At 39.6% G+C, this 26,398-nt stretch overlaps 1 protein-coding gene across 1 annotated transcript in view; it reads right to left on the bottom strand.

The window, feature by feature from the left end:
• ACSL3 (acyl-CoA synthetase long chain family member 3) overlaps positions 1-24,876 on the bottom strand; it is a 67,504-nt gene extending 42,628 nt beyond the window's left edge. The window contains exon 1 of the mRNA XM_012741942.2: positions 24,587-24,876. The gene's annotated coding sequence lies outside the window, so the exon portion shown is untranslated. The remainder of the gene's footprint in view (positions 1-24,586) is intronic.
• Between the last annotated feature and the right edge of the window lie 1,522 nt (positions 24,877-26,398).

Genomic DNA, 26,398 nt, shown 5'->3' with positions numbered 1-26,398 from the left:
TTGACTCTGTTCCATTGTCTGGATGTACCACAGTTTATTTATCCATTACCCACTGAAACAACATGTTGGTTGCTTCCTAGTTTTGGCAATTGTGAATAAAGCTGCTATAAACATTCATGTGCAGTGTTTTTTGTTGTTGTTGTTTTGTTTTTTGGTGAATATGTTTTCATCTCTTTTGGGTAAGTACCAGGGAGCATATGTTAAGAGCGTGTTTAGTTTGATAAGACACTGCCACACTTCCAAAGTGGCTGTACCATTTTACATTCCCACCAGCAGTGAATGAGAGCTGCTTTTGTTCCACATCCTTGCCAGCATTTGGTGTTAGTGTTTTGGATTTTCTGTTGTTTTAAACCACCAACTTTGTGGTGGTTTGTTGCAGCAGCCCTACGAAATAAATGCAGTCCCCTCATTGCCACTGTGAGCATATGTTGCAGAAAGTGGTTGAGACATCATCCAGGTCTTTGAAAAGTCGCCTAATTTTTATGTAGGAGAATGACATGATCAGATCTCTGTTTCATAATGTTAAATTTGGTGCCAATGTTGAGAATTTATTGGTGGAAAAAATAAATTAGAAACAGGAAAACCACTTAAAAACTAAAAATCCAGACAGAAGATAAAATTCTGAATTACCAGATATTTGTGAAAAACTATCACTATGAAAGAAGGAGACAAAAACAAACAGCTGTGAAAAGGTATCTCAATGAAACCAGATAATGTAGGAAATGGGAGAAATTGCTAAATATGTGTATGCAATTAATATTCTTAAAAAGATGAGAGGCTACTGCATCTATGAAATAAGAATCGGATGCTATATAGAAGAAATAAAAACAAGAAAAAGCTCTTAGACATTAATACCAGCTGAAATTAATAAGTCAATACAAGTATCAGAAAATGAAGTTGAGAATATTTCCCAGAAAAAAAAGCAAAAACAGGCTGGGCACGGTGGCTCACACCTGTAATCCTAGCACTCTGAGAGGCGGATCATTTGAGCTCAGAAGCTTGAGACCAGCCTGAGCAAGAATGAGACCTGTCTCTACTAAAAATAGAAATTAGCTGGACAACTGAAAAAAAAAAAAAATATATATATATATATATATATATATATATATATATGAAGAGGAGGGGAGGGGAGGAAAAACATCTTTATCCTGTAACTCTATGGATCCAAAAAAGAAAAGAAAAGCAACTGACTCATTTTTTAAAATACGGTGTCAATCCAAGAGATACAAGTTCCACTACAAGGAGTTCCAGAAAGGAAGGAAAAAAAATAAAAGTGGCAGAATTACTGAAGCCTTCTACAATAAAATATCCCAGAGCTGATACACACTAGTCCAGTTTGAAAGGCTAAGTAAATGAATGAGTGAAAAAATAACTGACCTCTAGACAGTCTTGTAAATTCTCAGAGCACAAGGTGTAAAAATAGCCTAAAAGCTTCTAAAAAAACAAAAAGCAGGTCATCTACAAACAAGGTAATAATTCTACAACTGATCAACAAATTAGGATAATTTTCAGAGTAAAAGGAGGTGCTGTTAAAGGTGTAATTTGGGAGTATTCCAGACAAATCAGGATGTATGGTCACCTTTCTTACAAGAGAAGTAAGAATCATACTGCCATCAGATATCTCAGCAACATGGGAAGCTGGGGCAGCTACGAACAATACCTTAGATGTTTTGGGGAAATTTGCTAAGAAATTAACTTTAAAAAGTCCTAGACTATATGCATATAGTCCCTTTGATACAAGTTTTAAAAGACAAATATTTTTAAAGCCAAAATTGATCAGAAGTTTTGTAATCTATTTTACAAGAGCTAGTTAATATTAATACAGTGCTGATCCCAAAACCTTACATACTACACAGGACAATCTCTTTAATGAGTATGAAAAAAATATCCTAAAATATCAGCACATCTAATCCAGCGGAGTTAAAAGAATAACATACCATAACCAAGCATGATTTATTTACTCTGAGTACAGAGATCTTTCACCATTAGAACTTTATTACTATCATTCTCTATGTTAACAAACTAAGTGGGAGGGGAAAAGTGTGATCATGTGAGTATATGCGTTTTTTTTTTTTAAGTACTTAAGGAAAGTAAATATCAATTACTAACTTTTAAAGGAACTTCTTACTCAGAAACAAAAGTAACTTCTTTAACTTAAAAAAAAGTGTATTTATCAGAAACCAACAGTAAACATCACACTGAAAAGCAATTTCCATTCAAGTAAGGAACAAGACAATGAGGCTAACTATGATCATGATTATTGTACATCGTTAAGAAGGCTCTACCTCTGTGCTACCCAATGCAGTAACCATTAGCCACAAGTGCTACTGAGCATCTGAAATGTGGCTAGTCCAAATAGAGATATGCTCTAAATATAAAATAAACATGGAATTCCAAAGACTTAGTATTTTAAAAAATGTAAAATAGCTCAATAAGTTTTATATTTATTATGTATTGGAAATGATAATTATTTTGGATGTATTAAAATCAACTGCCTGCTAGAAATTTAAAATTACTCCCATTTATGGCTCTCAATGCATTTCTTTTGGGCAGCACTGCAGTCTAGCCAATGCAATGACTTTTTAAAAAAGTATAAATACTGAATAAGAAGAAACAGAATCATCACTGCGTGCAGAAAAGTGGTTGTCTGACAAGAAATTCCAAAAGAATCACCTGAAAAACAGACAATCAGAGGGAGAATTCACTAAGATAACTGGATACTAAGTAAATAATAAAATTTGATAGCTTTCCTATATACTATTAATAACCACTTAGAAAATGAAATGGAAAAAAATCTGAATCATAATAGCAAAAGCTACTTTAAAACACAGTCATGTTATACAACACCCATATTTAAGAGTGTGTGTGTATAAAATTCTATTAATAGACACTAAAAAAACCTGAATATATAGAAAGACAGACTTATTCCTGGGTGGGAAGGATAAATACAACTCTGCCAAAATTAACCTGTAAACCAAATGCAATCCCCCAATCAAAATCCTAGTAGTATTTTTCTTACTTAATTATTTTATATGGTTACTTGATAGATTAAGTAGGTTACTTGATAGAGTTAGGCTCCAAACAGCTAAAAATGTAGATTTAAGAGGCATCACTGACTCTATTCATATAACATGAAATCCCTCAGAAACAGTACATCAGTTATACAACAAAGGATTAAGGACAGACACTAGAAGAACCAGGAAGAAAGGCAGAGGAAACAAGAGTAGTGTCCTAGAACCAGTGTCAAAGGCTATAGAGACGGCAACAAGTGGTAATGTCATTGAAATACAGCAAGCAGTAAACCTGGCCTAAAACAATCCATCACTGTCTTGCTGTATCATATAATTTTTTAAGTTGTATTTGTATATATTACTGAACTAGCTAGTTTTTCAAGTACATATTTATCAAAAGTCTATTCTTTAGGAACTCCTGAGTTCCCAGGAATAGGATATGCTAGTCATTCTGATGTGGTATTGTTGACCTTCCAAAATGTTTCTAGTACTATGCTCAAATCTTTCAACTCAATTTAATAAACCCTCAGTGTCTCATAGCCATTACTGTGCTAGGTAGCAGAGATTGATTCATTCGCTCAATAAATATGAGTGTCTCCTATATGCCAGGCACTGGGTGTGTAATAGTGAATAAAATACAAATATCCCTGCCCTCATAAAGGTTTATTTCTAGTGGAAAGATAAATTAAACAAACCTACTCTCCCTTAAGGAGTCCAAAAGAAACATTGTGTTCTTGACTTAACTAAGAAAGACAGCAAATTCACAATTATTTCATAAAGCTATTGTAATTAATAACAAGAAACAAAAACTATTATTAATCACCTATAGTTAACATAAACATGCCTGTACTGTGGCACCGTATCACATAAATAAACCTTGTTAACTTAAACACACATACAGTCAGCTCCCAATTATTGCTGGATAAATTATCCATGCATCAAGGGCAATTCCCTAATACTGACTCATGTTTCTGGGTGGTATCCTATCCAAATTTCTACCATGTAATCTTCTAACACATGATATAGTGTAAGAATATACAGGCATTGCACATACCAATTTTACTACGTCCACCATTTTCCAAATGAACTTGCAGAAATAAGCTCCCTAAATCCAATTCCCTTCAATTCATTTGCCACAGCCACTAACCAAACTCAATTCATCTCTAAAACTGCCCCCAAGCTATTAATAATAAGCCTCCAATCATGGGCCTACCCTTCCTCTATTAGATCATGGTCTCTAAACTTTTAAGGATCTCAAAAGCCCCCTTTGTAAATAAAAACTGTTGGCATTCCAATCATGTGTACCTTAATATTGTATACATGTACTACTGCTCTAGTATACTGTAAACATTATATTTCGTGCACAAAACATAGAAATTTTTTAAAAATAAAAGAATTTCTACCATTTTCCTCCACCACGCCAGCGAGTGGTTGCATGTATACCCTGGAGTATTATGTACCCTGCAAAGAAGACATCATTCTATCTTAAAGAAACTGAAGCTGAGAGGTTAAATTTTCTGTGGTCACGAACTATATAGGATGAGGTAGAGCCAGATTCAAGGGTTCAAGCAACAGTGTAGTCACTGTGCTCAAGCTCTTCATACCTCTTCTCTACCAATCTCTTTACTTATACTTGGGGTACTATGATCTCCCTCTCTGACCTCCCCACCTCACCCCCTACAACCAGCCACTGCTTCCCACAACCGCCCCCCACCTCAGGATGGAGAGAAGAGGTATTCTTTTTATGCCTCAGAAAGTGGTTTACAAACTAACCATTTTTAATTTCTAAGAGTGCTATTCAGTCTAAGCAAACATCAGTCTCCACACTAGGCCTAGTTTCAGAGTAAATGATGAACACAAAATCTTAGAATATCAACTGTGAGCATGTTACAAAATAATGATTCCATATAACAAGGCCCGTGTGGTATAATTTAAATTAGTTTGAGCATATTAATTCTGTTAACATTAAAACTGAGCCAAATACAGTTCTAAGATTAATTCATTCTGGTTTCCGATATGGAACTAAAGTAAACTCCTTGCTTCATCTTAGAAAGAAGTCAACTACTCCACCACTCCCCACCCTCAAACAGCAGATATCAAGTCTAGAGATCAAGTCAGCTTCCAACAGGAAGAGAAGGAATCTCTGTTTAGTTTTCCAGTAAGAAAGCCAGCATCTGACCTGGCGTGGTGGCTCACACCTGTAATCCTAGCACTCTGGGAGGCCGAGGCTGGAGGATCGCTCAAGGTCAGTTCGAGACCAGCCTGAGCAAGAGCGAGACCCCGTCTCCACTAAAAATAGAAAAAAATTAATTGGCCAACTAAAACTACATAGAAAAAAATTAGCTGGGCATGGTAGCACATGCCTGTAGTCCCAGCTACTCGGGAGGCTGAGGCAGAAGGATTGCTTGAGCCCAGGAGTTTGAGGTTGCTGTGCGCTAAGCTGACGCCATTGGGGCACTCTAGCCCAGGCAACAGAGCTAGACTGTCTCCAAAAAAGAAAGAAAGAAAAAAAAAGAAAGCCAGAATCAAGGTCCAGAATAAGGATCCCTGCAATCCCAATAAATGTAAAATAAGTAAACAAAAATATGAAGCTTTTGTGGTTGAAAAGGAACTTTTCATAATCTTGGCCAAAATGATATTGAATACTCTATAATCCAGAAACATTAATGTAGAAAACTAAAAACTGCTATATGCCTAAAAATAAATAAATAAATCTATAAATATGCTTTTCTTCTTTTTTTTTTTTTTAAAGAGATAAGGTCTTGCTCTGTCACCAAGGATGGAGTGCAGTGGTACAGTCCTAGCTCACTGCAGCTCTGAACTCCTGGGCTTAAGCGATCCTCCTGCCTCAGCCTCCTGGGTAGCTGGGACTACAGACACCACCACTAGGCCAGCCTGCTTTTCAGTATCAATATAAAACAGTTCAGATTTACATAACAGACCCTGAGTAATAAAGTGAGCCTGCCTTCAGTTTCCCCCACATTCCATGTATTTTCTTGCCCTGTCCCTTTATGGTTGTATTCCCCCTGAGTTCTATCTCCAACCCCCTGCTAACTCAGAAAAACTCTAATCCATCTTTGACTGAATTCTCTACCACCTATTTTCACCTCTTTCCTTTCTTTTCCCCTTCTCCACCAAGAAGGCTGGGTTGGATGTCGTTTGAACTTCCAAAAGCACATCAGGCATACCATTAACATAACTTACTGCAACTGCATTTTGACTTTACTTTCTGTGTCCCTGCAACAGACTATGAGCTTCTTGAAGCAAAGACTGTTTTATTTTTTTGCTTTCCTGAATTGTAGCCAAGTAGGTGATACATAGCAGGTATTAATATATACTTTAATAAATGCTAGTTTATATTAAATACTTTAAATAAGTATGGGGAAAATACTTTAAAGCCAGAAAGTAACAATTAGCACCTGCTCAAATATCTGTTGAGAAAGGCTATCTCTTAAAAGAAGATGCCTCCTCAATAAATCATCTCCCTCAGTACACAGACATTTCTTTCTAAAATATGTCATAAAATTTGCCATGAGGTCAAAGTTACAAAACTTATTCCAATCATTTTCTAGGAACCAGAACCAGAAGTAAACGAATACAGAATGTGGTACAAATCAACCAGTAAAAAGCCAATCTATAGTTTACTAACTAAAAATCCATATTTCAACTGACTATACAGATCAGCTCACTATTATCTTGACCTGAATCATCCCTAAAGGATATGAGAGGTTCCTCCCTCCAGCCCACCACTCTTTAAGGCTTTTTATTCAAAGAAAACCTCATTCATGGCTGGGCACCATGGCTCACGCCTGTAATCCTAGCACTCTGGGAGGCCGAGGCGGGCAGATTGCTCGAGGTCAGGAGTTCAAAACCAGCCTGAGCAAGAGCCAGACCCTGTCTCTACTATAAATAGAAAGAAATTAATTGGCCAACTAATATATATAGAAAAAATTTGCCAGGCATGGTGGCGCATGCCTGTAGTCCCAGCTACTCAGGAGGCTGAGGCAGAAGGATTGCTTGAGCCCAGGAGTTTGAGGTTGCTGAGAGCTAGGCTGACACCACAACACTCACTCTAGCCTGGGCAACAGAGCAAGACTCTGTCTCAAAAAAAAAAAAAAAAGAAAAAAGAAAACCTCATTCCCTCCCTCCCCAACTGTCTTGATTTTATCAGTGATAGGGACAACAGAAATTCTGAGGGACATTGTGTTATATGAACTAATATACCTCAGACAGCTGGAGGGAGAAATTTTTAGTGAAAAAATAATAACAAGTAGATTAACTGAGCATTTAATATGTGCCAGGCACTATTTTAATCACTTTGCACACATTATCTTTAACATTAACAGGTTATATGTAACACAAAGAAAGATAAACTAGAAGCTAAATTTTTATAACTATTCCTAACTTTAACTCACCATTCAAATTTTCACATAAATGAAAATTTTACATTCTTCATTAATTTTAATTATAAACACATAAAAGTACATCTTTAAATAAAAAACTTTAAATCTAGAAAATTTTTGTTCTTCAAATCCTTCAGCACGATATATCTAATGAACAAAAATTATTGCTTATTATTTAAATGAGATCTAGATTAAGACTGGTTTAACTAAAATAAATAGGTGGCTAAGAAATTCCCCAAAAAATCATACAAAATACTATTAATATGAAATAACATCTTTCTCCTGGTTTTCAGTAAATGTGAATACAGGTGCAATGTAAAGATACTCTCATAAACTGCCAGAGGGCACAAAAACCTCTCTGGAAAACAATTTTGTGATTTTTAATGAGAGCCTTTAAATTTTTCATAGCTTTTGACCCAACGATTCAACTTCCGTGAATATTTAATGAAGAAAAACAAATTTGCTTGAGGATTTCCATCAGTTATTTATAAAAAGGAAAAACAAAAATAAGCAAATATCTAATAATTGGGAGATGGTCAAATACATTATGATATGTACATATAGTTATTATACAACCACTAAAAATATTTTCAAAGAACATCTAATAACACAGAAATTGCCCATGATATAATGATAAATGAGAAAAAGTAGGTTAAGTATTAAATATACACAATATATTTCCGCTTTTGTTAAAACACAAGCAGAGATATCAACACTGAAAGTACTTCAGCATTGGCTAAATCTAGAATGCAGAATTTATGCTTTTATGTATTTTACAAATTTTTTCACTTAACATGTTAGAATTAAGAAAAGCTTTAAGCAAATATGTAAGTGCATTATAATTTCTACAAATATATGTAGAAACGGTACTAACATCCCTCAAACACTAGGCAGGTTTATGATATTTTAAACAAGAAACTTAACAGTAAATCCAGAGAATAAAGATATCAGTTTAAAATATTTCTGTTCAAAACACACAACTCTATGGAATTATGAAATATTACTAATCTAGCTGAAAATTTTCCTATTGGCCTTAACTCAACATGTGAGCAATACCAAAATTAACATAATACATTAGAATTAGGTATATTGTTATAAGTGTTTACAGATGCCTTAATACTGCTAAAGACCATTTTGGTAAATTGTAACATTCCTAATCATACAATTCAAACCACAAAAAGAAAAAAGTTAACTGCTTCCATATTTTATTAGAAAAATTTAAACTTTTTCTAGTAACTGAGTACCAAAGAATCATACTGACTTGATACAGATATTGCTAGCTAGTTGGCATAGGCAAGCCTCCAAGTTCCCTAATCTTCCCAGTCCCCTCTCAACAGATGGCTTTTAAGAGAAGAGAGGGCTTTATTTGTATTCCTGTCTAATGCATGCTGTGGTCGCTGTCTACCTTTGCATCCAGCTTCATCTCAGAGGACCTCTGCATGAACTCCCACCCCTTTAACCTTAGTGTGCATTTTTCCCCAAAGCTAAGTCTCCACCCCCACCCCAGAGTGCTTCAAGCGTTGGCCTAGAAAGCTGTCCACTCACTCCCACCTCCACACCACTATCCCCCTGCACCTGGGTTCAATGCCACTTGCTTAGAGAAGTCTCCCCAGACAGTTTCCCTAAACTTTCTCCTCACAACTTATTGGCGTTGTAATTAAACAATTATCTGTGGAATTGCTTTATGTCCATCTTCCCACTCTATGGGCCAGGGATGGCCCCTATCTGTCTCATTCATCACTCTATCCTTGGTGTCCAATAGCACGGTACCTGGTAGCAGCAGCCATCACATACATGAATGGACGGATGAATTACAAATGTTAAAAACAACAGGCTTCATCCCAGGGATGCAGGGATGGTTCAACATACATAAATCTATAAATGCAATTCACCACATAAACAGAAAAAAAACAAAGACCACATGATTCTTTCAATAGATGCAGAAAAAGCTTTTGACAAAATTCAACACCCCTTCATGATATGAACACTTAATAAAATAGGCATAGAAGGAACATATCTAAAAATGATACAAGCCATATATGACAGACCCATAGCCAACATCATACTGAATGGGGAAAAATTGAAAGCATTCCCACTTAGAACTGGAACCAGACAAGGCTGTCCACTATTTCCACTTCTATTCAACATAGTGCTGGAAGTCCTGGCTACAGCAAGCAGACAAGAAAGTGGAATTAAAGGTATCCAAATAGGGGCAGAAGAGATCAAACTTTCACTGTTTGCTGATGATATGATATTATATTTAGAAAACCCCAAAGATTCAACCAAGAAACTCCTGGAACAGATAAATGAATTTAGTAAAGTCTCAGGATACAAAATCAATACACAGAAATCAGAGGCATTCATATACGCCAACAACAATCAAAGTGAGAACCAAATCAAAGACTCAATTCCCTTCACAATAGGAACAAAGAAATTAAAGTACCTAGGAATATACTTGACCAAGGAGGTAAAAGACCTCTACAAGGAGAACTATGAAACACTGAAGAAGGAAATAGCAGAGGATGTAAACAGATGGAAATCCATTCCATGCTCGTGGGTCAGCAGACTCAACATCATTAAAATGTCTATACTACCCAAACTGATCTACAGATTCAATGCAATACCTATTAAAATCCCATCAGCATTCTTCACAGATATAGAAAAAATAATTTTATGCTTCGTATGGAATCAGAGAAGATCCCGAATATCAAAAGCAATCCTAGGCAACAAAAATAAAATGGGAGGTATCAATATGCCAGATATCAAACTACACTACAAAGCTGCAGTAATTAAAACAATCTGGTATTGGCACAAAAATAAGAATATTGACCAGTGGGACAGATCTGAGAATCCTGATATAAAACCATCCTCATATAGCCATCTAATCTTTGACAAAGCAGACAAAAACATACACTGGGGAAAAGAATCCCTTTTAAATAAATGGTGCTGGGAAAACTGGATAGCCACTTGTAGAAGGCTGAAGCAGGACCCACGCCTTTCACCTCTCACAAAAATCAACTCAGGCTGGATAACAGACTTAAACCTAAGGCATGAAACTATTAGAATCCTAGAGGAAAATGTTGGAAACACTCTCCTAGACATTGGCCTAGGCAAAGAGTTTATGAAGAAGTTCCCAAAGGCAATCACAGCAGCAACAAAAATAAATAAATGGGACATGATCAAACTGAAAAGCTTCTGCACAGCCGAAGAAATAGTCATGAAAGTAAACAGACAACCTACAGAATGGGAGAAATTTTTGCATCCTACGCATCTGATAAGGGGCTGATAACTAGAATCTACTTAGAACTCATGAAAATCAGTAAGAAAAAAATCAAATAACCCTATTAAAAAGTGGGCAAAGGACTTGAACAGAAACTTCTCTAAAGACGACAGAAGAATGGCCAACAAACATATGAAAAAATGCTCAACATCTCTAATCATCAGGGAAATGCAAATCAAAACCACAATAAGGTATCACTTAACTCCAGTGAGAATGGCCTTTATCAAAAAGTCTCCAAACAACAGATGCAGGCATGGATGTGGAGAGAGAGGAACACTCCTACACTGCTGGTGGGACTGCAAACTAGTTCAACCTCTGCGGAAAGCAATATGGAGATACCTTAAAGCGATACAAGTGAGTCTACCATTTGATCCAGCAATCCCATTGCTGGGCATCTACCCAAAAGATCCAATGACACTCTACAAAAAAAGACACCTGCACACGAATGTTTATAGCAGCACAATTCATAATTGCAAGGCTGTGGAAACAGCCCAAGTGCCCATCAATCCAAGAATGGATTAATAAAATGTGGTATATGTATACCATGGAATACTATTCAGCTCTAAGAAACAATGGTGATATAGCACATCTTATATTTTCCTGGTTAGAGCTGGAACCCATACTACTAAGTGAAGTATCCCAAGAATGGAAAAACAAGCACCACATATACTCACCAGCAAACTGGTATTAACTGAGCAGCACCTAAATGGACACATAGGTACTACAGTAATTGGGTATTGGGCAGGTAGGAGGCGGGAGGAGGGCGGCTATATACATACATAATGAGTGAGATGTGCACCATCTGGGGGATGGTCACGCTGGAAACTCAGACTTGTGGGCATTTTTTGAAACCTTAAAATTTGTACCCCCGTAATATGCCGAAAGAAAAAAAAAAAAAGAAAAGAATAAAAAAAAATAAAAATTTAATTGTGGTATATGTATACCATGGAGTACTACTCAGCTTTAAGAAACAATGATGATATAGCACCTCTTGTATTTTCCTGGATAGAGCTGGAACCCATTCTACTAAGTGAAGTATCTCAAGAATGGAAAAACAAGCACCACAGGTACTCACCAGCAAACTGGTATTAACGGATCAACACCTAAGTGGACATACAGGAGTAACAGTCGGGAGGGTGGGAGGGGGGAGGAGGGGATGAGTATATACAACCACAACGAGTAAGATGTGCAACGTTTGGGGGATGGTCACACTTGAAGCTCTTATACAAGGGGGGGGGGGGCATGGGCAATATATGTAACCTTAACACTTGTACCCCCATAATACGCTAAAATAAAAAAATTTTAAAAAAGAATAACAATTTATTTAAATAAATTTTCCAAGATATTTTAATTTTCTATAAAAATTACATAACTTTCTTAGTATCATTATCTGTATTATAAACTTAGCACACTTGTATTCTAAATTTTGAACATCTCCCTGTTGAACATCTGCTCAGCCTGTTTTTCCATGGGATTATACCTTTCTATAGTGATTATATTCACCAAAAACAAAGGGGGTTGGTGAGAAATGTCACAAGAGCAGCAGCTTTACTTTTTAGCAGTGACCCAAACTGGACAAGTAACGCAGAGAAGCAAAAAAGTAACATTACATATCTGTGGTCCCAACAAAACAAGATTCCTATCACAAAGAAACTAATTCAAGCCTTAAAAATGAACAAACAAAATGAGAATGAACTATTAAAGCCCATGACCCCACACCCACTGGTCCCACTCTCTCACCCCATTTTGGCTACCAACTCCCTCTGGCCTCACTTGTCCCAGGCAGCCTGGTCCCAGGGAACTAACTTTTCAGAGATGGTTTCTGTGGCAACCAGATGGAAAGCTCCTGAGCATTTACTATCCTAAAGCTCTCAAATAGGACCTCTTCCTGCAGATTCACTGCACTTTCTATACTCCTGTCCTCAAGGCTGCTGGCTGGAGAGTTATCCAACCAGGACTAACCTCACAGGTTTGTGAGACCCAGCGTTAGCTGGGGCCTCCCTAGACAATGCCTAGTGGGTTCCTAGTGACAATTACTCTATGCATCTTTCAACTGACTTCTTACCATATTCTACAGAGCTCTAAACCCAGAACTTTGCCACTCTCCTTCACTCCTCAATCTAACCCTCACCAACCCACCCAGACACCCCCTCCTCTAGCTTTCTTTGAGATCCCAGCTAACCCACTTCAAATTCTTAAAAATAATAACTTTTTAAAACTAAATTCTCCTTTCCACCTCAGTAAGCAGTACTCTTCCACTGTCACTCAACCTTTCACCTTTCCCAGGTTAGATGGAAAGCTAAATCCTGACATTCACAGAACACTGCTCAAAACTTCAAAGCACTGCCCTTTCCTTTATCCTCCATAGAGCTGAGTGGCTGCCAAGTCCTGATGATTCTATCTCCTCTGTCATCCATCCCCTTCCACCCATTCTCACTGTTACTTTGGCAGTTTAAGTCCTTACTCCTGTCACCTGGCAGATTTCAACTGTCTCCTTAATTACTCCCTGCCTCTAATCCCTGCTCCCCCTCCCACATTAATACATCCTGCAACTACACTGCAGTGTGACTGTCACTCCTTTACAACCCAAATTTTACCACCTCAATCTTCTACTCGATCGTCTTAATTTCTTCCTCATTGTCCAAAAGAAAAGAAAAAGTAAAACAATAATTCCAAACTCCTCTGCCAAGCATGTAAGGCCCTCCACAACTTAAAGTCAGCTTACTTTTCAACTCTCACCTCCCAATTCTCTACTTCACACTCTATACTCAAGTATGCATCTCTCTGTCCCCCTTTCCTGTCTTTGCTTACTCTGCCTGTTAGCTCTATCTGGAATGGCCTTCCTTGTTTTACATATACCCAAATTCTAGTAATTTCTTTTTTTTTTCTGTGAGATAGAGTCTCACTCTTGCCCGGGCTAGAGTGCTGTGGCGTCAGCCTAGCTCACAACAACCTCAAACTCCTGGGCTCAAGCAATCCTTTTTTTGCCTCAGCCTCCCAAGTAGCTGAGACTACAGGCACATGCCACCATGCCTGGCTAATTTTTTCTATTTTTAGTTGTTTGGCTAATTTTCTTTCTATTTATAGTAGAGACGGGATCTCGCTCTTGCTCAGGCTGGTCTCAAACTCATGAGCTCAAGCAATCCTCCCACCTCGGCCTCCCAGACTGCTAGGATTACAGGCGTGAGCCACTGCGCCCGGCCCAAATTCTAGTAATTTCTTAACGTCTAAACTGATAAGGCATTCTCTGATAACCAAACTTCCACCGACCCCAACTCCAGCCTGAACTTCTCTATCCATCCACTGAACCCTCAGAACACTCATTTTCCTTTGCAATTAATTATTTGTGAATTTATCAGATATCTCAAAATGGAATGCCTGTAAGGTCCTGACATCAGAGAGAGGGTCTGTCCCATCTCTGGCTCCATCTATTTACTGTCCACTGCCCCTGAGATAGTTTCTGAGAATCTTATTTACTGAGATGTCTAAAGAGGAAGAGACCCACGCAAATACTCCCAGTGAATTTCACGTAGTAAACACATAATGAACACACAAAGGGAAATGCACAAAGCTAACACTAATCAAAGACACCTAAGAAAAATACGGCATAGGTAACAAAATCCTGAACCAAGTAAAAGGAAGAGGTAGAAAGGGAGGGGAAAAAAAGAACAGTGGTGGAGAAGCAGGGCTTTTTGTTTGTTTTCTTTTTCTTTTGTTACTTTTGGGTTCTTTTTTTTTTGAGCAAGAAAAGATTACACACAAGAAAACTGAGGTCCAGTCAGGCAGGGCGCGGTGGCTCATGCCTATAATCCTAGCACTCTGAGAGGCTGAGGTGGGTGGACTGCTTGATCTCAGGAGTTCGAAACCAGCCTGAGCAAGAGCAAGACCACGTCTCTACTAAGAATAGAAAAAATAGCCAGTCGTGGTGGTGCATGCCTGTGGTTCCAGCTACTAAAGAGGCTGAGGCAGGAGGATAGCTCAAGTTCAGGAGTTGGAGGTTGCTGTGAGCTAGGCTGACAGGACACCAAGGTACTTGCCAGCCTATCCGCCCCAGCCCCAGCCCCACCCCCAACAGAGTAAAACTCTGTCTCAAAAAAAAAAAGGGGGCAGAAGACAGGTCTGGTCAGACTAAACAGCAAGGTCAATGCCACACGTTGAGTCACAACAGCAGGGATACAAACTCTGACCAGATCCCCAGTGCTCTTCCTAAAACATCTCAAGAGCTCATGTTGCTCTCTGTACTTGCTAGCTGCTTGGTCTCCCTTCTTATTTTCTAGAACCTTGTATTCATTCAACAAGTACTTTTTGAGTTGAGTAAGTAAATAAATGAGTTTATGCAAGGACTTAATTATTTTTCTACTCCAAGTCTCTATTCCTCCTTTCCCCACAGGATATGATTATCCTCAGCTTCTTTAGTCCTCCTAAGCAGTTGATGGTTTAATTTTACTGGTCAATTCTGCTCTTCCAAACTCCATTGCTCCCGGACATCCAATTTCAGTACCTTCCTCACACTCAACTCTTTCTTCGATTCCAACATTAGTCTCATTTTGTTTAGTTGACCTTTCCTTAGCTACTTTGGCCAAACATGACCTCTTTTTCCTCCACATTGCTCATTTAACATTTATACCTTCACATAGTTTGAAAACTCTTATCCTTAAGGAATTAATATTTGCTAGCCCCCTTTAAGTGATATTTTTATTAATATAATGGGTTTGCTAACATGCTGGATTCAGAATGTTTTGTTATCATTTACCAAAAAACTACTTCTAAAGGATGAGGAAAGAGGAAAAAAGGAAAAACAGAAGAGAGAAGACAGGAAAAAAGGAAATTAAGAGAGAAGACAGAGGAAGAGACATGAAGAAAGCAACTAACACAGGAGGTCAACTGTGTGTCCGGAACTACTACTATCAAGTTGCCTCCCTCAATTTTCATGATAACCCTGTGAAGTGTGAATTAAAATCATTATGTTACAGAAATTGAAATGGAAAGCCAAGAAAGGTTAAGAAACTAGCTCAAATTTAACCTATCAAGTTTTACACATCGATGGTAATCGTTCCTTCTCCACTCGACAACACGAGTTAATGACATACGACAATATATTTAGAAACATGACTGACTCAAGGTGATATTTCAAAAACTCCTTAAAACTAACAAAAATAGACCCTGAATAGTTATCTGAATTAGAATTTCACCATGTCAACTTTCAATATGCTTTATATATATTTCCAAGAAAAGTAAAGCAAAATATAAATCCCAAGTTATTGCTGTTGTATTACATATATACTATTAACAAAATCTAGTTAATGTCCCTTAACTTACAGTTTTCTACTATATACAATATCTTTTCCCAATCACCATTAACAGAGGTTATATAACATTAGACATTTCCCTGAGGTATATGAGTATACATGAAAATAATCATGCTGCTTCAAAAAAGAAAGTAATAGTGAGATGCTGTATACTCTAAAAATAAATAAAATAAAAATAGTCAATATTTATTGAGTACTGACTATATGCCTGATATTTAAATCTTACAACAATCAACAGATTCTCTTATTGCCTCTATTTTACAGATGAAGAAACTGATACACATCTAAGTTAAACAGACTGTCCAACATCACACAGCTAATAATAAATAGAGCAAGAATTCTAAGCAATCCTATCTCCAAGTCCATGTTCCTATCCAGTACATTTTAAAGAAAAATACTTAAAGGAAACAAGCATAAAATACAGATCTGGCTAAATCAAAAGTATATTTTTAAGAAAGAAACATTTCCCAAGAGAGGCCGGGCGCGGTGGCTCACGTCTGCAATCCTAGCACTCTGGGAGGCCGAGGCGGGCGGATTGCTAGAGGTCAGGAGTTCAAAACCAGCCTGAGCAAGAGCAAGATCCACCTCTACTATAAATAAATAAATTGGCCAACTAATATATATATAGAAAAAAATTAGCTGAGCATGGTGGCGTATGCCTGTAGTCCCAGCTACTCAAGAGGCTGAGGCAGTAAGGTCGCTTGAGCCCAGGAGTTTGAGGTTGCTGTGAGCTAGGCTGACACCACAGCACTCACTTTAGCCTGGGCAACAAAGCAAGACTCTGTCTCACAAAAAAAAAAAAAAAAAAAAAAAAAAAAAAAAGAAAGAAACATTTCCCAAGAGAAAGGGCACATGTGAATTATCCCTACAGTCATTTATAGAATTAGAACTGAAATAATATTAGATATATACCTACAAAATATCTGCTAAGCTATATTTTAAGATATTTTTATTTAAAAAAATAAAAACAAAGAACATAAAACAAGGTTAACTAAAATAAAGGTTACTAAAAACAGCCTTAGAAAAAGTGCCCATGGTAATTCTGTATTGTAAGAATAACAGATAAAGGTACTTTAGGTCAAGTAATGAAAAAATTAGAGGAATACCAAGACAAGAATGCAAAGAACAGGGCTGGGCACGGAGGCTCACACCTGTAATCCTAGCCTGTAATCCTAGCACTCTGGGAGGCCAAGGTGGGAGGATCGCTCAAGGTCAGGAGTTCAAGACTAGCCTGATCAAGAGCAAAACCCCGTCTCTACTAAAAATAGAAAGAAATTAGACAGCTAAAAATATATAGAAAAAATTAGCCAGGCATGGTGATGCATACCTGTGGTCCCAGCTACTTGGGGGCTGAGGCAGAAGGATTGCATGAGCCCAGGAGTTTGAGGTTGCTGTGAGCTAGGCTGATACCACGGCACTCTAGCCTGGGCAACAGAGTGAGACTCTGTCTCACAAAAAAAAAATGCAAAGAACAAAGAAAATGGAGCACAGGTTAACCAGTGACAGAAATGGAATTAGATAAACATAGGCTTGTGCTCAAGATATTTTTAAGAACCAAAAAAAAAAAAAAAAACAAACAACCTAAAAGTCTACCAACAGAGGGAAAATAAATGTGGTATAGCCCCAAAATGTAATACCATGTCACAGTAAAAATAAATGAACTAAATTGACATGTACCCACACTGCTGAAATTCAACTCATGAACCACATTGATAAGTGACACTGAGTGAAGGGAAAAGTATGCTGGACAAGAATATACAGAGTACCATCTATATAAATTTTAAAATATATAAAACAATACACTGTATTGTTTTCCAATGCATAGAAATGCATAGGAATAATAAACACCAAATTCAGAGCAGTGGTTAACTCAAAGATATGGGATAAAGAAGTAGTTTCTTTAACTGGATTAAATGCTATGAAATATTATTCACACATATAGAAAGCATGTCTATATTCTACTTAAAAGAGAGAAAAGAAAATGGAATTGGCAGCCAGGCGTGGTGGCTCCCACCTGAGGCGGGAGGATTGCATGAGCTCAGGAGTTCCAGACTAGCCTCGGCAAGAGCCAGACCCCATCTCTGCTAAAAATAGAGAAAAAAATAGCCAAGCATCATGTCAGGTACCTGTAATCCCAGCTACTTGAGAGACTGAGGCAGGAAGATCGCTTAAGCCCAGTAGTTTGAGGTTGCAGTGAGCTATGATCATGCCACTGCACCCTAGATGGGGCAACAAAGCAAGACTCTGTCGCTGAAAATAAATAAATAAAATGTTTTAAAAAAAGAGAGTGGAATTAGCATTCCATTTTTTACTGCATCCCAAATTCCTTTATATTCCTGATCCAAAAGAGAACTCTGAAAGGGCAATGATAATGATTCATGTGAAAGAAGGTTAAAGGAGAATGTATCCTAAAATACTCAGGTTGAAGTACAAGAAGAAAATTCTAGCTAAATTCTCTTAATTTAGTTTGTTATTTCTTTTGTTTTCCTCCCTGTAAAAATCAGGGGTTTTATTTGGGGCAGTAACTATACGTAATTAAAACAGACGTAAATATTAGCACTAAATGTCATCACAGCTCCTTTCCAGAAACAATTATGCCTCCAGAGGTTAATATGAACTTCGAGCCAACTGTCACCCCAGAGAGGAGATGCAGTGCCCAGGGTTAAGAACATGGACTCTAGAATGAAAGTGCCTGGGATGAAATCCAGCACACATTCAAGCAAGTTACTTAAGTTCCCCTGTGCTTCGGTTTCCTCATCTGTAAAAATAAAAGAACCTATCTCATAAGACTGATAAGAAAATTAGAACAGCACCAAACCACAGGATGCTGTTAAGATGTTAGCTATTATCCTTATTCCAAAAACCATTCATTAGCTTAGAAAAAGAAAACCTAAGTTTTGTATCAAAAGAATATAACTAAGTTCAATTACTTTCTGTATCAAATAGGAGACAGAAAAGTTGACCGTGACAGAACCAGGGGAAAATGGCCAGCTTTTCACCTCTTTAGCAATCAATGTTAGGATAGTAAGATAAGCTTTATTAAAATTTTTCTAATAATATTCTTTGATACTGTTATAACATCTCCGATTCATACATACACACAGTCCAAATTCAAGGTAAAACATTATATTCCCTGGCTCCCTTTTCACCTGGCAAAACTTTAATTCATCTTGGAAAACCTGGCTCAGCTATCACCTCCATGCATGTACCCTTTTTCCTCCTTTACTCTATGCCTACTTTTCTACTTCTATATTTCTTAGCTGCTTCCCCTGAAGTACTGATTAGTACTACCATACTGTAATGTATCTGCTCATATGCCTTCTTCCCTTATGCTATACTGTAAGGTTTGTTCAAACACCTCCTTCCTTTAGTGAACAGTGAGCTCTTTGAGAGCAGGAATTCTCTATTACTCAATTCCAGATTTCCAGTGCCTTGCTAGATAGGCTAAATACATAAATGAATGATCCCATATATCCTTCACAAACAAGTAGAAGCCTGTATTTAGAGGTGACTTATCCAAAAGGTTAAATATCTTCAATTCTAAGCAAAAATTAGCAGATCAACTGAGCCTACTGGATCATCAAATTCTTTATCCCTCAAAACGGGGAACATGAAAAACATGTAAGGAAACATATTCCAATAATAACAGAAGCCAAAACTTTAAATAAAAAGAATTAAGGCACTTAAAATGTTGGGAAAACAGAAGCAGTCTGAAAGCTTTTAGTTACAAAACCAAAAATTAGCAAGTAGAGAAGGAATCACAAGATTTAACATTTATAATGTCTCCTTTTTCAGAAGAGAGATAAACTATAATCAAAAGTTAGATGAAAATATATACCCTTCTGAGGGATGAAATCAAAACTAAAGCATATATTAAATCAATTTCACACAATGCTATTGTAGTGGAGTTTTCTAAAAGACTATGTCATAAATCAGCTAAAACTGGGCTGATTTTTAGAAATTTATCAGTTCTTAAGAATTTTTTGGAATGTGCTTAGGGTCCCATGGTAAGTTACAGGCCTGTCTTCTGTTACTGCAGACCGGTGTCCCCCCTCACAGCTAAAACACAAGCCTCACTTGTGTTCTGGATCCCATCTGCTCCCATCCTCTCAGGAACTTTGCACAAACCCTCTTTTAGTCTTTACTCAACTTCTCCCTCTCCACTGAGCCTTCCCATCAGTGCTTAAACATACTGAAATCAAAACTCTTGGGAACAATAGTTTAAGTAACTTGTACTTGCTGTCTCCTCCCTCTTTCCACCCCTGCCACCAGATCACCATCTCTTTCAAACGTCACCAATGACCTTCATGACTTTCATGTTACTGAATCTAATGGACTGTTCTCAATTCTCCTCTCACAGGAGCATCTCAGACTATAAACCGCTTCCTCCTGCAGGACAGCTGCTTCTGGCTGTCCTCTCATTTTTCTGGCCACTTTTCCTGTCTCCTTTGCAAGCTCAAATTCCTCTACCCAACTCCACCTATTCTTATTTAATAGCCTCTCCATAGGCGATCTCACTCATGCCTATGGTTTTAGCTCTCACCTCTAAATTGAGGGCTCCAAAATGGAAATGTCCACCCCAATTCTGAGCACTAAACCAGTACCTCAAAAGAGGTCTCAAAGTCAGCTCCAAAAGAACATTTCCTAAACTAAAGCCATGCTCTCCCCATGTAAAAAACCTAGTTCTCTCCTAGTAAGCCCCAGCTCAGTGAATAGCACATAATACTCCTTTAGCTGCACGAGGCTGAAACCTAGTACTTGACATCATCTTTTCCCACCCCATATACTATTTATCATCATGTCTTGATAATTTTATATCTAAAATCATCATTTTCTCAATATTTCTGACTCATTGTATAAGGATCTTAAAAGCATCAAATCAGCCAATATATGACATGGTACACTGAAAAAAGAAAAAAGCTTAAATTTGAATATTAGTATTCATTAAACTGAAATCTCCTTGAAAGCAAAAACTTTGTCAAGTTCATCTTTTTATTTATTCAACATGGTAAACCCAGGACAGTTCTTTGCGTTGTGTGCAGATGGCATTCAATAAATACATTGCAATGAATTATTTGTATTAGCTTCATACGTGTTCAACTGAAATATTTAGGTATTTAACAGTTTATAATTCCCAATATAGAAATCAATAAACAATGTTCTAAGAGGTGAAAATTTTAAGTTACATCACCCTGTAAAATGTAAACCAAAATGGATAAAGTTTTGACAATTGGCCAGGCGTGGTGGCTCACACCTATAATCCTAGCACTTTGGGATGCTGGGGGAGCGGTTATCGTTTGAGCTCAGGAGTTCAAGACTAGCCTGATCAAGAGCAAAACTCCATCTCTACTAAAAATATAGAAAGAAATTAGCAAGACAACTAAAAATATATATATATAAAATTAGCTGGGCATGGTGGCGCATGCCTGTAGTCCCAGCTACTCAGGAGGCTGAGGTAGTAGGATTGCTTGAGCCCAGAAGTTTGAGGTTGCTGTGAGCTAGGCTGATGCCAAGGCACTCTAGCCCAGGCAACATAGTGAGACTCTGTCTCGAAAAAAGAAAAAAAAAGTTTTGATAATTACTATCCTGCTTATCTAAAATTTACAAAGCCTGTAACCTTTGGCCTAGCTTTTCAAAAAAATAAAATCGTAATTCTATCTTCAAGACCAAATGTCACAGAGTCTTGCTTCCCAAATGTTCATCTTGAGAGGGGAACACGTAGTAAGTATTATAGGAATATTTAAGCTTTAAGTACCCTGAAGGCAGACAGATTGACTGCTAGAAAAAGTTCCCTATCTCATTTCCCTATCTGGCTCTGTGAGCGGGAGTGACATTTTGGGTAGGAACAGACACTGTGAACTGAAAAGAATTATTGTTGCTCTAAAGTTCTCAAACTTTTGCATTATACACACTTAATTATGGCCTCAGAATTCAAGGCTGTCATCTAGAAAAAATCTCATCACATCAATTCAAAAAAGATCCCTCTACTAGATTCCTATCTAAATCACAATCCTGCTTATAATCTTCATTCAAAAAATACTTTTCGCCGGGCGTGGTGGCTCACGCCTGTAATCCTAGCACTTTGGGAGGCCGAGGAGGGCGGATTGCTCAAGGTCAGGAGTTCGAAACCAGCCTGAGCGAGACCCCGTCTCTACCAAAAATAGAAATAAATTAATTGACCAACTAAAAATATATATACAAAAAAAAAATTAGCCAGGCATGGTGGCGCATGCCTGTAGTCCCAGCTACTCGGGAGGCTGAGGCAGTAGGATCGCTGAGCCCCGGAGATTGAGGTTGCTGTGAGCCAGGCTGACGCCACGGCACTCACTCTAGCCTGGGCAACAAAGTGAGACTCTGTCTCAAAAAAAAAAAAAAATACTTTTCATTCATTGCATTTATCAAAACGTGTAATTATGTTTATCTGAATGATCATTTGCTTCTTGTCTGTTTCCTCCATAAGGGCAGGGATTACATCAATTCTATTCACTGCTATATTCCCAGCATCCCCCGACTCTACTCCCTGGCCCCAGAGTAGAAAAAGGATGATCTTCCCTTTATAATTTGGTCATCCTTCACTTCTCCCATCTTTCCTTTCTTCCTTCAAGGAGGACATTTTAGACTCACAGAATATTTGAGCTTTAAGTCACCCAAGCCGAACACAAATCCAGAAACTGAGATCCAAAGATAGTAGGTGACTTCTCACCTTGACCCTTAGGTCCAATGGAACATTCTGCTCTATACCCAACAACACTGCCATGCTACAGAAACACCACTTTTTATACAAGAGAGAAACCAGGTGCCTGGCACAATGGCTCAAGCCTGTAATCCTAGCACTTTGAGAGGCCGAGGCAAGAGGTGGAAAGATTGCTTGAGGCTAAGAGTTCAAAACCAGCCTGAGCAAGAGCCAAACCCCATCTCTACAAAAAGTAGAAAAATTAGCTGGGCAAAGTGGCACATGCCCAAAGTCCCAGCTACTCAGAAGGCTTATGCAGGAGGACTGCTTGAACCCAGGAGTTTGAGGTTGCTGTGGAACTATGATGACACCACTGCATTCTAGCCCCGGGAACAGAGCCAGAGCAAGACCCTGTCTCACAAGGAGGGGGGGGGAGAAGAAGAAGAGGAGAGAAACCAGGAAAAGTCTAAAGAGAAAATGCATGCCAGAGTAATAAGAGAAGCCTTACTGATCCCTAAGTGTAAGGACTGCGCAGAAAACAAAAGAATAAAGTCTGCGTAACAGACTCCCGTGTCATCCACCTCTCCTCTATAACAACCTTCTGAGACACTTCAGGAGCAACTCAGCAGCACCCTTAACTCTCAGAACTAATACGAGGATACATAATAGGATGTGATGATTATGAAAGAAGGTAACATCAAACCACGGCTCTCCTGTCCACCCAGACTAAAATTCACTGTGAAAACTATTCAGCCAGCCACCGAGGAGAGGCAGCATAATATTAGTGGTTAGATGTAAGAGCTCGGGATTTAGACAGGCCTGTCTGAATCCCAGCTTCTTGTCTTAACTAGCTGAGATCTGAGGCAAGTTAAGGTGTTCAAACTGCAGTTTCTCCCGTTGTAAAATGGGAATAACCTCTACCCTAGAGGACTGTTAACACTGTAAAGACAATGTGCGCAAAGCTCTTAGAACAGCGCCGTGACATGTAATAAAGGCTCAATAAATGCCAGCTATTTGTCATTTTATTCAGCTATAATCTCATTCACAAAACCTATTCTCTCTCTAGCTTCCACATAATTTTAAAGACGTGGTTCTACTCTTTCCATTTTTGAGGGCCCTCATATACAATAGCTTAGAGCACATTTCCTAATACTAGACTCCCTGGGCAAACCAGTTAAATCTGTGCCTCGGGCTCCTCATGTGAAACGGGGCCTGATAATACCTACCCCACAGGATTGCCGGTAGTAAGCTCTCCCTAAGTGTTACACATCCTATCTCTGGCGTCTAATTGAAACGCACTTAGGGAAAAACAAACTTACAAACTCTCAACCCCAGACATCAGTCTAAATCCCAATCCCACCACCACAGACACGGTCCAGAACGTACAGCTAAGGTCGACCCACCTCACACACGCAATTTCTTGTCACGCCATGCAGCAACAGACAGTCCTGCCCCTCCGAGCATGGGTTTCCCTCCCACGGACACCTCACTCAGTGCCCGGGCCGCGCGAGAGCCCGTCTAATTCCAGCGGCCGGCCCCCACCCGCGCCCGCCCCCAGAGCGCCCGGGGGACCCGGTGCATCCTTCCTCCCCGGGACCGCGCGGCGCTGGCACCGCCCCACGCCGCTCGGGCTGCGGCTCCCCCGCTCGCGTGGGCCCTGCGGCCGAGGCCCCACGTCAGCCGGGACCCGCCGCGGCCGCCTCCCACCCTTCCCGCTGCTTCTCCCAGCGCCGCGGCCGCCTGCGCGCACACCCCCGGGGCCACGCTGGGCGGCGACGCGGGGCCCCGGGCCCCCAGGCTCGCCGCGTCCTGTTCCCAGGCCCGGGCGACCCTCGGGCCCAGCCGAGCCGCATGCGGAGGCCGCGCCGCCAACCGGCCCCCGCCGCTCCCACACCCGGCGCCGCACTCACCGCGACGCCGGGGCCCGGGTTCCTCCGGCCTCGGGCCCACGCAGGCCTGGCTGAGCCCCAGAGCATCCACGCCCCGCGCCGCCTCTTGGGGACCCTGGCGCAGCCGTCGCGGTCGCACTGCGAGGGGACGACCGTCTGCTGCCGAGTCCGCCCCGGCAACGGCAGCGTCGCTCCCCGGCGCCGGCAGGCCAGCGTCTGTTGAGCCGAACCGCCCGGGACGCGCACCCCCGGCCGGCACTCGTTGCATATGCAGAGAGGACGCCGCCCATTGGCCCGCGGGCGGTGGCGCGTGCGGGGCTGGGCCTATCGAATTCGGGCCGGGGAGCGCGGCGCTGGCGGCCCGGGGCGGGGCGGGGTTACTACGGGTCATTCCGCGGAGACGCGGCGGCCGGGACTCGGCCGCAGCCGGCGCGGGGCGGGGACCCGGTCGGCGGGGAGGGACAGACTGCGGCCGGTGGGGGAGGGGAGCAGTTATCTGCGGCCGCAACGTGGGAGGAGAGGCCACTCCAGCCGGGGCTGCAGGAGGGCCGTCCCTCTAGGAGGAAAGACCACCCCCAGCCCCCGAAAAAGAGAACTGCAAACGCACCGCTATTGCTGTAATGTATGAATCTCAATATAGATTATGAAATTATATGCATAGTCGTTTTCATTTTTTACTAGATTAGATTAGCTCTGTTCGTGCACCAATTTCTGTCAAATCGTGCAAAATGAAATTACTCTTGGAAATGGCTGAGGTGGGAAGAGGCTCAAGAACTCAAAGTATGTTCATTATTATTTCTCGTTTTGGCCTCACTTTCACCCAGTGTATAACCCAATTTCCCTTAAATGCACTCACTATACGAAATTGATATTTCTTCTCAAAAAATAAAGTTTACTCCAAATTGTTGCTTTTGAACGTTCTTCTTAGGTAGCTAAAGTGTTTGTGTATTTTAAAGAGTTTGCCATTGTATCTCATTTTGGACACTGCACAAGGGAAAAAAGCCACCCCACGTAAGTAGACTGCCTCCCCACAAACAAAACATAAACACACACGCACACACCAAAACACAAATGAATAAAATAACAACTACTGTGTACTATAAGAAGGAAGACTTTTATTATCCTAATAGTAGCAGGGTTGGGCTCTTTTATTTTTTAACCCAACATATTGTTTATTTTGAACTTTTCCTTAAGTAGGTGAAAGGTTGCCTGCATGAGCCAGCCTCAGGCTTTAAAAGCAGGGACTCACTTCTCAGGAGAATCTCAAAATCAGGAAGCTGCCAGAACTTGAACTAGGTGGAGCGATGATGCACAGAACAAAGAAAGCTCATTCACCTTGGGCACAGGCCAATTTAGTTACCTCAAGGAATGGATACCTGACTCAGGCAACCTGTTCTCCCACAACAAAATATGGCATGTCAATTGCCAGTTAATCTGTTGAAATGTTATCAAAGGATACACCCTGAAGATAAGTGGAATATAGAATTCCTTATCTGAAAAGACCTTCACGGTTGTGCAGAAGGAAGCATGCTTTAGAAGTGGTAGTTCCGGAACCCCAAAAAGCCTCTAGAAAAACCGAGTAACTTCCAACAGAGGAAAACTAATATTGAACTCTTTTTTCCAGCAATAAGCCTAAAACAGACTAGTAGAATTCCAGCAACATCTTTCTTCATTATGTCTTTCTATATTATGGAATATATGTTATATGTTAGGGACATGTGTTTATATTTAAAAGAAAATATTCCTGGGAATTAAAATTCTAAATTCTTCTCTGTTTAACACTTAAGCTAAACAGAAATAAATGTACAGCCATACCTCAGAGATATTGCAAGT

The sequence above is a fragment of the Microcebus murinus genome, chromosome 8 (assembly GCF_040939455.1).
Source record: "Microcebus murinus isolate Inina chromosome 8, M.murinus_Inina_mat1.0, whole genome shotgun sequence".
Classification (NCBI taxonomy): domain Eukaryota; kingdom Metazoa; phylum Chordata; class Mammalia; order Primates; family Cheirogaleidae; genus Microcebus; species Microcebus murinus.
Note: the sequence above shows the minus strand (reverse complement) of the source record. Positions and strands in the feature narration are given on the sequence as shown.